Genomic DNA, 12,679 nt, shown 5'->3' on the forward strand with positions numbered 1-12,679 from the left:
TATTCTATGGTCTATATACCTGCATACCATCTTATAAGTTACATATTTGTACATACATTTGTGTGTTTGTGTGGATATTTTAAAGGAATTTGCTTCCATAAATAGATAGGTGGCAGGTGATTCAATTCAAAATGCTCTTGGCCATACAATGTCTAGAAGTTGGCTATGTTAGAACTTGATGTGCTTTATTTCAAACACCATCTACAAAGCTAATTTGCACATTTTACTTTGTTGTGTTGTTGGATGAAAGTGATGTTCCCCATAAATTACTGAGGACAAAACAAGCAGTCTATTTAGCAATCATATTTGGACTTATATGTATAATCTATTGCTAATCGGTAGTGTAAATGATATGTAAAAATATTTTATCTGGCTAGTCTTCATAGTGATGCAACTATAAATTAACAATTACTTAGGGAGTGAAGACCTGAAAAAAAGAGTGGTATTTTTGAAAGTCTTGCAACCAACCAGAGTGAATGTAGCATTTAAACTGAGCTCACCTAGCTTTCTACACTGTCTATAAAACAGAACACCAGACTACGTAAAAGATGTTTTTAATATATTATGCTGAAGGCTGGCTTGTAGTTGTGGGCTGTCTTAATTCAGGAACAAATGGGGAATCTTGGACATTGTTGCCTACTTCATTTATGGGGCAGTGTGGCATAAAATCATGCAACTGTTCTATGATGGAAACATCTATGGTATTTAATGATTCTCAGGGTCATAGATGCAACTTTTATAAGAAAGTGTAATATTTTATTCTGCATCCAATATGAGGGCTTCTGTTTTCACTGTGAGCTGTTTATCAAGACGGTGGAAAGAGACTTCCAAATGAGCAGTGTTTTCAGTGGAAAGAGAGAAAATACTCTTTTTTTTCCCTGTTTTCCTCATCTTTTTCCTTTTGCCTCTTAATTCACATACATGTATGTCATGAAGCTAACCCCTGGGATACACAGGTTGGCAATAAGGTGAAGAACTACTGAAACCTGGATGTAATCCTGCTTAGTTGTGTTTTGGTTTGTCTGTTTGTTTTTTAATATAATAGAACATAGAGGCATAGGATAATGCAGTTTGGAAAGGACCTCAGGAGGTCAGGCAGCTCAACCCTTGGCTCAAAGCAGGGTCACCTGTGAGGGCAAACCAGGTTACTGAGGGCTTTAACCAGTCAGGTCTTAAAACTTCCAAGAATAGAGACAGACTGCACAAACTCTCTGGGCAACCTGTTCCAACACCTGAAAACATGAAAAAAAATAACTATTTTTTTCACCAGAATTTGATAACCCGCTATTTTTAGTAGAAACTCTGTATGGATTCCTCCCTCCTCTGGTGTCTGATGATTGCTAAATCTTATTTTATATGTCACTGTGAATGGTCAAAATCTGCTGTTAGTCTGTGTTGTGCTAGAGGAGCACAAACAAACGTGACTGTAGAACTTTGAAGGATTAAACAAGGAAATTGTTCTCTTAGCCTAGAAGTGGTTCTGATGATAAAGTCCACTAGGTTCTTATAGCTGTGCACTTGAAGGCTTCCTTATTTGAGTTCTTAATTGTAGGAATGTTCGTGGAACAAAACTGATTGGCAAATATCAACAATTTTCTGTCCTTGTTCTATAACCTATGAAGACACAGAAACATCGCAGTGACACATTTTTGTCTTTAGCTATGGTAGAGTTTTGAGATTGGGATGATTTTCTTTTCTGTTTTTTGAATTGCATATCAGAGAGGAAATAATCCTGTGGTAAGAAGGAAGGGAAAAAGACTGATTGATTGTCCTGATGTGTGCAGAAATGGCTCAATGGGCTAAAGAGAAGACTCTTGTCTTGCTCTTCTTGGTTTTGAGCACTGAAGGTTGTAAAATCTCCTGTGCAGGTCTCCAAAGTACACATTGTTTACCCTGGGTTCATATAAATATTTGAGGACAGGAAGAAAGGGAGACTTACCTCCTTGGGAAGAGATACAGGAGCACCTCTGTATTGCAACCTGGGGAGAATAGAGAGGAAAAGTCTTCAAGTCTCTGCACTTCTTGTTTGGGCTTCTAGCTTAATGAGGATTTTGGTTTTCCAATGCAATGATGAGGTTCACTTTGCTAAAGCAAAAGCTTTCATTATGTTCTCCAACAGAGTTACTACCATCCATACATTTTATTTGCTGTTCCTGTGGTCCAGTCAAGCACATAATACACCAAAGGTATGAGAAGAAGTCTGTCGCAAGGAAAAAGACGAGTCACAACCTTCCTAAGAAGCGTATTGCAGACATCAGCCAGTCTCTGATAATGCAATGCTTTTTTTTCCTTTGGCAAAATCCCTTATTTCTCATTATAGCTTTAATAAACATTTTAGTTTAGGCTGTATCTTATTCCTTTCTATTTACAGTGTATTTATAGAAGATGAGATGGAGTTAGAATCAGATTTCAGTCAGCAACAGCAGTTTTCATTCCACCCTAGAAGCTTCTATCTGTCTTTGTATGAAAATGCTCACTTTAATTTCCCTTTGCTACTGCTATTTAGAATAGCAGAGTCTTGCAGATAATGATAATCAATAGTGTCTGGGAGCAGTGAGATAAGTGTAAGTCCAAACAGATGTTAAAATTGTATTTTTGATAGAGGTTTTGATGAGTTGCCTTATAGCCAGTGCTTCTAGCAGAGAATCAGAGATATGAAATTCTGTGTATTTTGCAGCTCTGAGAAACAGCTGCCCTAACAGCAAATCTGAACAGTTATAATTTGTGCAGAAAACTCTTGTCTTTTTCTTTCCCACCTTTTTTGTTCCTTCCAGCCCTTTGGAAATAGGAAACAGGAAAATGTCTTACAATGTAGATGATAAGAGTAAATTATCCTGCACCTACAGAGCTGCTAAGCAGACAAGGATGCTGTTTGTAACAGTAGGAGGTATTGTCTGCCAGCCTCCTCCTTGTTACTGTCTCTGCATTTAGAAACCTTTAATTGGCTTTCAGCAGCCTTTGCTCCCCAGCCTGTCTTAAATGGAGCATTTCCATCAGCTCTTAAACCCTTGGGTGTCTGGCAACAGCTCCTCAGACAATTGTGCTGGAGTGCAGGTTTCTGTGGGTCTACATAGGTTTCCAGTCTCCATCCTTTATGTGATGGCACTGAGAAACAGTGTTTGTTCAATCAGCAAAATAACTTAATAAGAAATAAAGCGAATAGCAATAAACCAGCTCTCTGACACTGTCAAACACAGTCCACATAGTTATGAGAATTGTACGTGTTTTTCTTTGAAGAACAGGGGTTTTTTTGTCATAATCTTTTAACATATGCTAAATACCTAAGCTTGTCCTTGGGTGGTGAACATTAACAGAACGTTGACATTAGGTTGTTGAAGATTTCTTCTATGATCTTGTTTTCAACTTAGAGCAAGGCCAGCAACTGCTGCCACCCACCTATATCTCTTTGTGATTAAAAGATTCAGTTTGGTAAGTGCTAACACTTTCACCTGATTTTTATTTACATAGTGTTGCCTTGAGCTGTATTCTGTGATAAAGAAATGATTGCGAGTTAGCTGGGACTTAATGAGCTCCTTGACTTGCTTTTGAGATGCCTGGCCAGAGTGTGTTGTTACGATTTCTTTGATTTATAGAGATCAAACATGGCATAGTCTTTTTCTTTTTTTTTTTTTTTAATTATTCACTGATGTAGAGGATAACTTTGATGCAGAAAGTCAAACTGAAAGTCAAACTCAAACTGATGTGTGGTCATGCACTATTATTATACTGCTTCACCAGTACCAGAATTTCTATATCAAGTAAATCATCACTCCACACAGAGTTTATTTTATTTTGAAAGTCAACCTTTGTAACGTTGACTTTTTTGCCTGACCTAAACCCTTTGTCTTGGGAGGATGGAGGAAAGAACAACACTGATTTTCATAATGAAAGAATTCTTGCAAGTCACATTCTCTTTTCTGACAGGTAATAAATAGTTTTGAGAATAATGTAACCATTTTCAAGAAAAAATATTTTGTAAGTCTCCTACTGTCGACGTTTTGGAAATCAACCACAAACTAATTCTTTTAGAAATAGCTTTAGATGGTACTTTGCTGCAAGATATCATTTTCTATTTAAAACCATTGTATTGTGTCTGGTTCACATCCTTTATTATCTGATTTCAAGATGTAACTCTTTGCATAAGTGTCTAATTCTGAAAATTATGAACTATATTGTATCTTCCATAATAAATTTTTATATTTTTAATTATGAGAATATTTTCTGTCAAGAATTTCTCCTGAACTGAAGTCTGCTTGTGGTGCTCAGTGCAACTGGACTGCTTCACCCAGCACTTCACTGAAGTCCAGTTAATTGTGAAGTTTTGGAAATAAGTCAAATTAAGGGCAATTTAATTTGCAACAAGGCCCTCATGACTTTTGAATGCTGGTAGTTCTGATCCTTTGCTCAGTAAAATCATGAAAAATAGTGCAGTTATGTCACAGATCACAGAATTTCCCACACTTCTGGTTATTTTTCTTAGAAACTTTCATACTCTGTGTAAGTTATAGGGACAAGTGCAACTTAACGAAGGACAAAGAATAATGATGTCTTTGTATAGAAAGCTTCAGTGTGGAGTTGATAATCTTCTTCTTGAAGTAATTAAACAAGTGTTAAGATTCCATTTAGTATTTAGACCAAAACTTCATTCATTAATTAGATTCATTAATGTTTAAGTTGAGGCAAGGCACAGGAAAAGAATGGTTTGGGCTGCGTTCTATACATATTGCAAAACAGTATATGTTCTGTATCTGAGTCTTTTCAGTCAAACGAGAAGATACTGGCTCCATGAGATGTTATAATTTGACCAGGGCTTTAGGTAAGCCAGCACCTTTCCGATGGTCACCAATGACTGTCATTTCTTATTTCATGAGAAACTACACCTGATACAACAAGAAAACCTCTGAAAAATGTTGATAAGGTCCATTGCTGCATTTTCAAGGCAGCCTCTAGTGTTAGTTAAGACATCCGCTGATGTCTTAAACATCTCTTCCTCTGGGCTGAAAATGTGCTTTTACCTCCCCTAAGATATTCCTACTCCTGTATTAAAAAAAAAGTAAATGCAAACCAAAGCACCATAGCCCCTTGTGCTCTCTACGGGAGATCTGCTACCTTCAGTACCTTCAGGCCTTACCTGGTAAGCAGTTACTGCTGGGCAGCCAGTGCTGACCCCCGGCGTGGGGCAGGACTTATTTGCTCTCGAGATAAAAGGCAGTTTTGCAGTGACTACAGAGTAGATGTCAGGCAGGATGGGAGTGTGGGGACAAGCTGTCTGGGCTCTCAGTGGGCAGAAGGGACTGCAGTGGTATCGGAGATCTCTTGGGACTGAAAAAACAAGTTTGTGGGACTGTGGGAGGTTATAAAGTTATAGTTAGTATTCAGGTGTTGACCACATTTTTAGATTATGTGGGTTTAGAAAGTTTCTGCACGCAGTCATGATGCAATAATGATATGCTTCCTTACAGAAAAGGTCGGTGCTTTAAAACTGTCATATATGTCTGTCAACCTGAAAATGTCTCCTGCCTTTGATAACAGAAATGTTCACACTTCAGGCTTGCTTATGCATCAGCTCTATTGGTTTCTAGTATCTGCAAATAAAAGAATATATCTTCTCCCATGCCCTCCTCCTCACAAAAAAAATCTGATTCATGATTGATTTTTCCCCATTCTTCAAGGGGAAAATATATTTGCCACTGTCTGTTCTTCAGCGAAGCAGAATAATTCAGATATTTCAGTGGAGAAATAAATTGTCATTTCTCACAGGATTTTAGATTTTGTCTCTTCTTCATAAGATGTCACTCTTAATTACATGTACATAGGAGTTTAATATGAAGTTATTCCAACAGTTATCTATTTAAAATGGGTTTTTTTCTGAGCTGCTTCATTTGTTTTTTACCTCAGTTTGAGAGCTCTGGAAAGGTCTTACTCAAAACAAAAGTATTAGTGCTTTGGAAAATAGTGCTGCAATGTCAGATATCCCTCCTAAGATTACTCCTATAATGGGACTCCAAGAAATCTACAGTGAAGCTTAACAGTGTATATCAGGCCGGTTTGGAGTTTCAGCTTCATAATGTGAGTTCTAGTGAAAGAGGAAGTCCTGGAATCATCAAGTGATTCAGTTCTTTTAAAACATACACACACACACACACACACACACACACACACACACTGATGATAGTTGGAAAAAAAAACCAAAAAAGCTCCTGTAAATAAGTGTTTTTTCTACGCTAGCAGAGTTTACTTTGAAAAAAAATGTGATTGCCCCAAAGGGTCTTGATTTGTTCGCGTTTACTCTAATGATAGAAGAATGACGGAAAGAAGCAGCAAAATGAGCATCATTGCATAAAAAAATAATGAAGTTGGTTTTGGCTTTGTTAAAGTACATCCTTTTAAGTTTCTTCTGTTTTCTACCTTTTCCCTGTGTTGTTTTTTTTTTTTCCCTACAATATTCTTTTGAAGCCTTCATGAAGTAATTGATGCTTTTATGACATTCTCTTGAGTTCCAGATCCAAGGGATTTTAACTGCCTCAACACTTGAAACCAAATATATCCAGATTTAGCTTGCACTTATTTTAATATCACCAGAGTATTTGACTCATTGTGTTTAATATTACCAGCTGAGGATAAAGTTCATCTAGATTGGTATTAAGCAATAAAAATTAATCTTTTCTCCCAAAGGCTGTAGTATTATTTTTTAAAAATGTTTTGTTTGGGATTTTTTTAAGGAGAGATTCTGTGTCTTCAAGTAAATATATGCAAACCAAATAATTTTTACAGCCACATTTCCAGACTGATGATTAAGTTTATTAATGTGTCTGATTCCCAGCTTATATATGTGTTTGAAAGAATGCTTGTGAGCAAGCTGAAGATGTTAATGATCTTTAGCATAAATTTGTCACTTCTTCTGCCTAAGACATGGTATATTCTGTATTTCCTCTATCTTTTTGTCAATTCGAAGCAAAGTAGTTTTGTTTAGAACAATCACTTCCATTCCAAAGATCAGTTTGATTATTCAGGTTTGTTTCTCTTCAGGGTGTTTCACCCTGTGAGGTGTCTTGGGCATCCAGTGTGAAGCCCACAGAAGCAGCTGAAAAAGCCACAGTAAAAAAAAAGGAGGCTGTGTTTCCCTCTCAGTCAGTGGTACTGAGTGTCTTGTTCTGAAGCTTAGCTGCTTTGTTCTCTCAATTTTGAATTTTTTAAGGGAGAACCCTCTTAGCTCTCTGTTCTTGAGTGGGAGTTTATTTGCAGCTGGCTGCCTGGACAAGGTTCATATGGGCCCCTGCATCTCAATCATTCCAAAGGGAAAGATGCCAATGAATTTGGAAATGGGCCAGATAATATATATGGTAGATATATATTTTTAAAAGAAATATCAAAGCCCAGCCATAGCAGACAATAGACTGTCCTATACAAAAGTAATTGTCTAAGTAAAATAGCTGAGAGATCTGCAGCTCTTTCTGAATGTACTATAATTTGTGTGTTTATTTTTTATCCTTTAGGAAGTTGTTTTTGTGGCTGTCCTAAAAATGAGAGAACTCTCAGGGCACCTTTTCATCTGTCTCCTCTGCTGAGGCCATTCTAATCTAAGATCTAATCTCACAATCTCTAATCTTCCAGGCAGCCCACCCTGGACACCCTCTCACCCAGAAAGAGGATTGATTCTCAACAGGAGAGCTGTCATGCAGGGAAATGCTCCTGGCATTTGTTCCTCCTTTTTATATTACAAGACTTGAAAACAGTTGTTCATATCATCCAGATTCAGTTTGGTGTCAGTGCTGAGACTACCTGCTTTGTGGCTAGATGTTCATCATTTCCAACTTCTATCACATTTACAAGAAAATGCCTGTTTCTCTTTCTATAGGTCTTCTATGGATAGGTAGATTATCTTCATTTTGGTTTTTTTGCTAAAGGCATGAAAAATTCTCAGGCCAACTAAAATAACCCTTTTTTGGTTAGTAACATGACTAGAGAGAAGAAAAAAATAACTGCAACCCTCATTTTGAAAGTTTACAGCTTACTGGGAAGGGGAAAAGGAAGGAGAGTAAAAATGGGATTCATCTGTACTATATGTTCTCTATGGGAATCTGTTTCTTGAAAGAATAGATAAACAAATTGACTTCCAGGCATTTTAGCTATAAACAGGAAAATTCTGAAATAAAACTGGAGCCACTTAGTATAAATGTTGACTTCCAGCTGCTGTTGAAAGGAGCTGTTGTATGGTAAGCATTGGGGCTATGGCAGAAGAAATATCCCTCTGCAAACGAAGTAAGGGAAGAATCAATCCCTCTGTCACCTCTGCATAAATGTGTTTTCCTAACTTGTTTTGCAGTGCCAAGCTTTTCTAATGTGGGAACACTAGGACTGCCCGTAAATGAGGGCCTATGATACTGAGCCATGCCTGAGAGAGCCTCCAAAAGTACACACAATTTCTGGAGTAGCTTTGTTTTATTCCTAGGACCACTGTAAAATCACGCTCCAATCAGTTTGGCACAGCCTTCCCCCCAGACTGTGTGTTTCCTCAGGAGACTGGAGACAACAGGATCTTGCCTGAAACACATCTCACCTTAGGGAAACTTATCTGACCAGTATTCCAGTTTTACCATACTGGGAATTATGTTTTACATAACATATGTTTTACATTCCCAGCTATTATGTTTTACAGATGGATAGCAGACTTTCTATAACTGGTCTTTTCCCACCTGTCTAATGTTAGTAGTTTAATCCTGTTCCCATGTTTCCAGGAGGATGGAAGCTGGAAGCTTGTAACTTCCAGAAGCAGGAGAATGGTTCCTTGTCTCTCTGCAATTGCTCCTTTAGAAAACTGGTTCACGATCCTGGCAGCAGACCAGGATGAGTGAGTCTCGTTTGTCAGAAGAATGTATTTCGGGCACCTCAGTTCACGGGACTAGGACCAGTGAAAAGATGAAGCAACAGGTTTTAGAGTTTGATGACTCCACGCTGTCCAGGACAAAGGCACCCATCTGCTGGCAAGACCTTAGTTGTTTCTAGCCAGGATCTGTGATGTTGCAGAGAGATTCCTGATTCATCTAGCCTTCCAGCTGGAACCGTTTACTGTTTGTCTGTGTGAGCACTGGTGATGTGACCCTGGGGAGATCAAAGGTGACTGTAAGACTCTGAGAACAAAGATGGCCCAGGATGACACACACAACCTGTATAATTGTTGTAATAGGTGAGCCTTGGACCTTTGGTTGTGGCATGTTGTTCGAGAAGAAGAAACAGTTGGAAGTGATAGAATGAGCCTGACAAGAAAGCATGGACGTATTTGTGCACAGGATTGCTAACCTAACATGAAACACTTTAAACCAGGTTTTTAGAAGATAGGGAGCTTATCTCAGGGTTAAATGAGAAAGCAATGCATGTGGAGAAGATATGTATGGTAGAAGGCTACAAGGAAGATGGTAACGTTCCCTCTCAGAAAGGAGAGTGCTCATAAATGTGTCTACACTAATGGCTACACAATAGCATCTACACTATTTGGGGGGAAAAAAAAAAAAAAGTCCTGTCTCTTGGTCAAGATCAGAAGGGAAATATTGGTGATGTGGTGGGTGGCAGTTGCAGACCACCTGACCAAGAGGATAAAGCTAGTAAGCTTAAAAGAAGTCTCTCAATGGCAGGCATTGATCTTCATGGTGGATTTCAGACACCTGCCACCAATTTGCTGGGAAGTTAACACGGCATTGTGCAAGTAACTGACAAGGTTTCTAGACTGTGTTGGTGACGATTTCTCAAATGCAAACAGCTGGGATTAGTGCTCTATTTGACTTGCTGCTCACAAACAGGGAAGAGGTAGCAGCTGAACTGCAGAAATCACCAGTAGACAGTTCAAAAGTTGGAGAAAGGCTGAGAAGGTAAGCTGTGAACTTAGTCCTAATTTAAGGAATTGCTATGCAGAGACCCTTAAGAAACTGCAATGTGAGGAAAAGGAAAGCCCAGGAGTTCACTGATTTCTTTAGAAAACATACTAAGAGCTCAGGAACAAACCATCCTTTTGTACATAAAGTTTGAGAATTATAGACATTACCTTAGTCTCTGGACAGATTTTGGAGCACAACCTCTTGCAATACATTTTCACATGTGTAGAGGTAATCCCTATTAGTTTACATTTATACCAAGAGCAAATCACGTGTGACCAACCTGACTTTGTATCATGAAATGATTATGTGAATAAGGAGAGCTGTTAATGGTAATGTACCTTGACTAGGACTTTTGACACCATCTTCTACCCCATTTCCATTTGTAAGTTGAGGAAGCATCATCTGTAGAGGCTGACTATTAGAGGGCTTGAAAATTGGCTAGATCACAATACTAGAAGGGTGGTAGAGCATGGTTTAAAAGGCCAGTTGGTAGCTTGGAATACAGTACTCCAGAGTTCAGTATTGTTCAGTATTTTTGTTGACAGCTTGGATGATGAGATAAAATCTATCTTCAGCAAATCTGTGGACAGTACTAAACGGAAGGGGAGGGTGGTGCAGCTGACGTGCTGAGTGGTTAAGGGTGGTCTTGAGCATGAAGCTAAAAGAAACCCCATGAAGACCATCAAGGAGAAGTAGAAAGTTTTGCAACTTGTGCAGGCTAACTCTGGACATGATTATCAACTAGTAACCAAGTGACTGAGTTGCAGCTCTGCTAAAAAAGGATGGGGCAGCGTGGGGGAGATGGTTTGCAAGATGGATGCTGGGTTGAGTAAAAGCCAGCAATGCCCTTTCATTGTAGTTGAGATAATGCTTGGCCACATTAGAAAAAACAAAGGTAGGAGATTGAAGGAGTTGTTCTTCCCATCTCCCTGATGGGAATGAGGAAGATAGACTCATGTAGCCTGGCAAAGCAGAGTCTAATAGGTGGTCTAATAGCAGCCTACCGCAAGCAACTTGGAGGAAGTTTCAAAGGCAAAGATGACAGCACTATTGGTGTGTATTAGCAGATAGTATAATGAGTTAACTGTCACAACCTGTGACTTAGAATATTCAGAATGATCATTATGGCAAAGCTTATGTATGAAGGTAGTAGAGCAGAGGAACAGGTCAGCCAGTGAAGTTGTGGAATCTCCATCTTGGCGATTCAGAACTTAGTTTTCAGAATTTGGCTTGATATAGCCACAGCTGACTCATCTACTGTTGTTAAGTGGGAGGCTGGACTTGATAACCTCAAAATTGCCTATGTAACCAATGTTTCTATAGTGCTGTATCTTAGATAGAAATTGAAGATAATGCTGTTAGGAGGTGCTGACAGTGGTACGCTGTTCTTGATGCAAACACCTAAATATTACTGTTCATATTTTTGCTAGATATCAAAGCCTTGTTACAGTCAGTTGAGATCTAGCCAAGCAATGGAACCCAGAGAGTACTATCAAGCAGACCCTTCTTTCCTGGTCAGTTGAACTCTGTACGAAGGTTCTTAAATACTAGACTAGAATTTAACTGGAGTTGACTTAGAGAGAATACGGAGTCTATGTCATTAGAGGTTTTTTCAAGTGAGTTGGAGAAACATGTTTTTAGGCTGGGCTAAATAGAGTTGGTACTTCTTCTGGGATAATTGATGTATGAAGTATTTTCTGACCTGTTTTCTAAGCTATGTGTTACCAGTGAAGTTGTTTGTAAACATGGGAAATGTCTGCTTACATTAATTTTTCATTATCAAAAAAAAAAAACCCTTCTCCATGTTAATATACTAGCTGCACAGTCTTACACAAAATTTTTTCATCTTCCTTGTTAAGGTCTTTTTTCCTGATCATTAAGTAAACAGAACATAAACTAAAGATCTATGATCTGTTTTCTTTTGGATCTCACTCCAAACATGAGAACCTTCCTAGATATGGAAGTATATTTTTCATAGTGCAACAGATGTGTAGGTGAAGCTTGCCTTCTTATACATTAACCTCTGGATTAAACAGATTTTTTTTGTCCTTAATAACTATTGGGGGGTTTTGTTTTAAGAGATAAGTATGTACACATCACTAACACCACTGACTTCTAGAAAAAGGTAGCAATATAGAACATTCTACAGCTGAGGCTATAGAATTGAACAGAAAGGAAGAAAATGGCATTCAATTTCTTTCATCTTCTAGTTTCTGCACAAAGTATTTACAAAATCTTCAACAATATTTCTTTCTATCCACTGATTTTCTTAAATAGTGTTTCTTGAAGAAATTATTAGCTCTTAAAAATATTAATATGCTCAGATATTGTACATGTTTAAACACAAATGTAGGCTTTTAACTAAACAGAAACATCTTGCCTATTTGAAATAAGAACTGTTTATATATGGCTGCGTGTTTTGGTCTGGTTTTTTTTGTGGCGCATTTTGAAAGCAACATCATTTTTCAAAAATCTGTGATAAATCAGTGCTTTAATTGTGAGTTGTCAGCCTGAATTTTAAGTTTTCTATCTAGTTAAGTCAGCTACATGTAATTATTTGGGAAAAAATGATGGTATGACATTCAAGGTGCTTTTGCTTACTTAATGTGATGCTCATTAACATTTATTACCCTAATTGCATATATTCCCTTTGGTTTCAACACTCCAAAGAAAATCTAATCAGTGCTTAATAAGGCAAGAAAACATTCTGCATGATATTTTAGGAGACTGAGGAGGGTAAGCGAAAGGAAATGGGATTTCCTTCTGCAGCAAGGATAAATTCAGGAAAGTATAAAACACTGTGAGCC

The 12,679-nt window shown here is 38.0% G+C and overlaps 1 protein-coding gene across 3 annotated transcripts in view; it reads left to right on the forward strand.

Annotated features, from left to right (window-relative positions):
• Positions 1–12,679, forward strand: part of CADPS2 (calcium dependent secretion activator 2) — a gene marked incomplete at both ends in the record, with an annotated part of 299,698 nt that overhangs the window by 102,583 nt on the left and 184,436 nt on the right. The window lies entirely within an intron of this gene.

This window comes from Nesoenas mayeri (assembly GCF_963082525.1).
Source record: "Nesoenas mayeri genome assembly, chromosome: 1".
NCBI lineage: Eukaryota > Metazoa > Chordata > Aves > Columbiformes > Columbidae > Nesoenas > Nesoenas mayeri.